Source organism: Oreochromis aureus, linkage group 6, assembly GCF_013358895.1.
Source record: "Oreochromis aureus strain Israel breed Guangdong linkage group 6, ZZ_aureus, whole genome shotgun sequence".
NCBI classification, from domain to species: Eukaryota; Metazoa; Chordata; class Actinopteri; order Cichliformes; family Cichlidae; genus Oreochromis; species Oreochromis aureus.
The window spans coordinates 7,230,220-7,235,853 of record NC_052947.1 but is presented as its reverse complement, the minus strand read 5'-3'; the positions used below and the strand labels follow the sequence as shown (position 1 = coordinate 7,235,853).

The 5,634-nt window shown below is 41.3% G+C and overlaps 1 long non-coding RNA gene across 1 annotated transcript; it reads right to left on the bottom strand.

The window, feature by feature from the left end:
* Nucleotides 1–1,719: 1,719 nt before the first annotated feature.
* On the bottom strand, nt 1,720–2,850 carry LOC120440436. The gene is made up of 4 exons (XR_005613246.1): nt 2,806–2,850; nt 2,145–2,605; nt 1,861–1,944; nt 1,720–1,767 (listed from the first exon to the last, which is right to left on the bottom strand). It is a non-coding gene; the product is annotated as an uncharacterized LOC120440436 (long non-coding RNA).
* Between the last annotated feature and the right edge of the window lie 2,784 nt (nt 2,851–5,634).

The window sequence follows — 5,634 nt, the reverse complement described above, 5'->3', positions numbered from 1 at the left end:
TGAATATTTTTAGACATGAACATTAGAGCTTGATGCAGTCTACCTCTGTGGTTATACGGTGAGCCTTGTTCCCAGCAGGCAACAGGTTAACAGAAAATATTGTGAAGTGACTGTTGTTGTTAAATGGTGCTGCATTAATAAAACTGTACTGAACTGAAATAAAATCGTTGTATAATAAACTTCCCCATGAACTTCTCCAGCATCTGATTTTAACACTGTGATGAAGCACTCTACTCTTAACCCTAACCCAGCGCTCCAGCCCCTACCGGTCCATGAGTCACTTGAATTTTACAGTGTTTATTTATCAGAAAAAACAAGTTAAATTAAATAGCTGTCCAGTACCTGTGCAACAGATGGTAGTGATGGTTCAACAGAAACATCCTATACAACAAGCACCTGGTACTCCACTAATTCTTCCCTAAGGCTATCCAGGTCCAACCGCAGCTGCGGCAGACTTTTCCCTAGCTCAATAACTGCAAATGAAAATGAGCAAATTAAGCACAAGTGAGCTGGAGACATAATTGCTTTCTCTATTATTATAGTCTGTAACTTCTGAAGTTGATTATTAAACAACTACCACCATCAATTAAAAAAAAGAGGATGTACCTGAGTTTGGAGAAAATTGATGCCGTGACTCTGGATCCAACACGGTCAGGTTTTGGAGGATGATGTTGTCGAGGGGGAATGCGGTCATCATCTTTGCAGTCACAGCTACAAAGAAGTCTCTCACTGCCCTGTGACACATGATCAGATCAATGATTACAGGCATTGTATGATGGATTATCAGCCAGTTAGCTCTTAGGAGGTAACTTATTTGGACAACACAATAATTTTAATGCTTACTGGATCATCATTGGAACAGAAGAGGAAAGTTCATCCATGTTGTCCCCCCAGAGGCTTTGTGCAGCTACTCCAAGAGACTGTTCTTTGTCTGGCAACTGTAGGCTGGCATCCATGAACTTCATGTCCTTCAGTGGGACGTCAGCAATAAGGCTGGCAGGGAAAAATCTTCCCATGAATCTTCTCACCAGGCTGGTCATCTCCTTGTGTAGCCAATGGACCATCACTCCTTCAGCCTAGAAACACATGAAGGATTATCAGTTATGAAAAATTATGAGAACAGCATTATTTATTATCACAATTATTAAAGTTTATCTTTTGCTGGGCTGGCTGACCTGAAATAACCTTGAACTCTGCCAGTGGCTTCAGAACCTGGAAGAGGAAGAAGAACTTTGTCTTCTTGCTGGTTAAATGCTCTGCCAGCATCTTCACCTTGTCAGGCTTCTCCACATCCTCATACTGGCCTGCTGTGCATCCCACTGGTTGAGCACCCGGTTTATGCCAAAACAAGTCAGCAAGCTGGGCCACCTGGTTGCACAGTATTGGAGTATCTTCAGTCTCTGAGTCTGAACTGCACAAACTCTTTGAAGATTTCAGCATGTTTGGCACTAAAGTTGAGAACGGTCAAATAAAAATAAATAAATAAAATACAATCAGGAAAGAAATTGTTAAATAATGAAAAGCCAGGAAGCTAAAAATGATATCCAATAACAGTCCAATTGTGGAACAGAGGCTCTTTTTTAACTTATGTGCAAGTGTAACATGTAGCATATCAATATGCTTACCTGACGTCAAAGAGCATAAATGCTGCTGAGGATGTGATCAACAGGCTGGCCTAGAGCCCTAATGCCACATCCTGTGGCCAGCTGGACCTCGTCACCCCTTCTGAGTTTTCGGAGAGAAAACCCTGGCCAATATCACAAACTCCTTTAAATAAAATCATATTTATTTAGAGAGCAGTTTTCACTGACGACAGCTACAAATTACTTTATAAGAGAAGTATAAATACAAAATACATACTTTATCTGAGTTTCTGTTTGTGCTTTCATCACACATCAGACCAAAGGGTTGGTTTAGGCACAGTCCAATTCTGGGCAATGGCACCTATCAAAGTGCACAGAAATGAAAACGCCGTTTTTCTACTAACTGTACTGCACTTGCTGCTTACTTGAAATAATAATAATAATAATAACAACACTAATTAGAATATTTAACTACTTAATCTTAAATACGGGAGGACTCTGTATTAAAAGGGATAGATGGCAACCCTAACTCTTAGAAAACAATATTTTATATACACTCACCTTTCACTATTTGAGCCTTTGTTCTGCCATTTGCCTACTGGCGAGCGATCTCCCAATCCGGGAACATATCCTTCAGGGACATGTAGCTTGTAGCTTGTAGCTTGTAGCTAACAGCATAGCCATCTTTGTCTCGGCATAAACACCATCCTTGGGTCTACTTTCAGCAACATGCCCCAAAATACTGGGTCGTGATCCGTGCTGCACGCATATTTCCTTCTCTTGCTGGTCGTTGCCATTTCTCTTCTGCTTCGTCTTCCTTTGTTCTGATTCCCGCGCTTGACTTCGAGGTGTCACCGTTATTATTGTCCGCCCGCCAACGGAAGCTCAGTTAAGGATGGTTTAGCACTTTTGTTGTCCGGGTGAAATTAGGAGAAATTCTGGAGAATGGTGGCTTTCAGGAAGGGCACCGAAATTCGGGATTCTCTCGGAAAAATCGGGAGGGTTGGCATGTATGATGGCACCTATCAAAGTGCACAGAAATGAAAAAACACAGTTTTTCTACTAACTGCACTGCACTTGCTGCTTACTTGAAATAATAATAATATTAAGAACATCAATTAGAATATTTAACGATTTAATCTTAAAATACGGAAAGACTCTGTATTATAAGGTATGGATGGCAAGCCTAACTCTTAGAAAATAATATTTTATATTAACTCACCGTTCAGTATTCCAGTGCCATTGTTCTGCCATTTGCGTACTGGCGGCGATCTCGAATCCGGGAACATATCCTTCATGGACTTGTTGAAAACATCCATCGTGAATGGGATGTTGCTTGTAGCTAACAACATAGCCATCTTTCTCGGCATAAATACAACCCTTGGGTCCCTCTTGCAACATGACCCAAAATACTGAGCGTGATCGGTGCTGCACGCATATTTCCTTCTCTTGCTGGTCGTTGCCATTTCTCTTCTGCTTCGTCTTCCTTTGTTCTGATTCCCGCGCTTGACTTCAAGGTGTCACCGTTATTATTGTCCGCCCGGCAATGGAAGCCCAGTTAAGAATGGTTTAGCATTTTTTTGTTTTGTTTTTTAAAGTCTTTGCACAAATTTACAAACTAGGAGATACCATTGGTGCAATTACATCTGAACAAAAACATAGGAAAAACAAAACAAAACAACAAAAACAAAAAATAAACATTTACAATATAAATGGGCCATATTCTTATGACATTTTCTTTTCTGGCAACACTAACATACGTGAGGCTTACCTGGTACAAAAAAAATGAAACACATTCATTAATAGTGTTTCATTATTATTCATTATTAGTTTCAGGAATCTGATTTAACCGTAAAAGGGTAGCTTTATTTGTTCTTTAAGTAACATAAATGATTTTTATCAAGCTCAACAGAAGTAAAGGGATCACATTACAAACTTTGTTATATACTCTAAGGAACACTGAATGTTAAACTTGGCATTGAAAACACATATTTTGAGAAACTGCCCCTTCTCCTCAAGTAAATCTGTTATAAAGATGTTTTTTTTTCATGCCAATCTTTAATGAATGACTTCCTAGTAATTGTAATGGTCCTGTTATTCCACAAGGTGGCGCCATGGGGCGTGAGGTCATGGGCAAAAACCATCTTCCAATAAGATGAGACTTGTTTATGATATTCTGACAGTTTGACAGGCAACTTCCATATATCAAAATCACATTTCAGGAGAAAATCCAACCCTCCCACCTTTTTGAAAACATTTTTGGGGATATGGAGTCAGGTTTTGAGAGGAAGGCTTTTATCCAATTTATTTTAAATACTCCAGCCATTGATTGAAGTGATTGATTGGAGTTCATCTTTTTAATACTTTGCGGGGTAATGTATCATGAATAACCTGGATAAACCATCTTTGAGACACCCTCTGATTTTCATAATAAATTGCATCCAAAAATTGTAATATCTCTCATTAACCAATGATTTAGTGTTTTGGACATACCATCAGTTTTATCTTTTAGCTTTTTTGACTTTTGATATCTTTTTAAATAGATGCCTAAATATTTAACTTCACTTTTCACGGAATTGTCCTCATGCTTTTTCCAACAATCATAAAGTGAACATTTCTTTAGATTCAGGTACAAGTCTGAAGCTTTAGAAAAAACTGAAATTCCACTCAAAGCTTTATCAAGCATTGATTAATCCTTCAAAAATATTACTGTGTCATCAGCAAACTGACGTCTTTTCAGTTCAGTATCAAATATATTTATTCCTCACCACCAAGTGTGGTTCAATTTCTTACTCTTAAAACCCCCAAATTACTGTCCAAAATATACAGAATGCTTTTAAAATAGATGAATCAATATCACTTCCTATTGCAAAATGATTTATCAGTTTGACCAAAACTTCTGGTCTCAGATTTGCTTAAAACTTTTCATCTAATTAGGTCCCAGTCTTCAATTAATTCAATACAAAATACTACATAGAGTGCACTATACAGGTCATCGGATGTTCAAGATGGGCTTTACATCTACCAACAACTGCTCACACTGCCAAACCAATTCATGGACAATTATATCCAGCACTTTGGTTCTGTCCACCAGTTCAGTTTTAAGATATGTGAAACTTATCAAAGTGTCTCAATGTAACATTCCAAACGCCTTTAGTGTGTTTGTTGGGCAGCTTAATAATGTCACTCGAAAAGAATAAGCCCATAACTGCCCTACATAGCCAAGAAAACAAATGAACTGGAAAAATAAAAATAATCTTAATTTAACAATATAGAAATTATCTATTAGATCACATTAGTCTTGATACAGCCTCTGCCACCACATCAGATCAATTTCTCTCTTTTCTGGCTCCATCACCACTAGTTTGGTCCCACCTTCACTGTTGTGATTGGTGTGGGGTAGGGACAGGCTTAGGGCATCGGGGGTTCCCGGGAGCATCTTCCTTGGGGGCTCAACCCGGGGTAGCAGTCATGGCCAATTGGGGGCTCTGTTGGCTCTTAGGTGACGGTTTCCTCGTGGCTGAGTGCAGCAGGGCTAGGGGAGGTCTGTGCTGACGGACGTGGGTTACTGACCTGGTAGCCTGGCTGCCCCTGGGTGGGTCGGGATGGGCGTGAGGTTCTGGGGCACTCCGTCTCTGGGCTGGGGCCCTGGCCAAGCCTCAGGGCTTGGGTCCTGGTTGGTGTGTTGCCGGGGTTGTGGGCGGGTGGGTTGTGGGGGCCCAGTCCTGGCGCAGGGTGCCGCCTGTGCATCGAACCACCTGGGGGCTCTTCAACTGGTGGGGAGGTTGTCACATCCTGCAGGAGCCTTCCTCTCTTCAGGAACTCTCTCTGCAGGAGGGGAGATACAGGAGAGGTGGAGGAAGATCTCAGCCTGGGCGTCTATTGTCTTGTGTAGTCTGGAAGATGAGTGGATGATGGGGTGGGTGCAGCTTTCTCTGTGGTGGGGTCAGGTGGACTGTCCCGGGCTCTGTAGGCGCTCTCCACTGGGCCCCGGTCTGGATGGGCCTGGGCCCCCCTTTCCCTGGCGGGTTGCAGAGTATGGGGGTGCCTA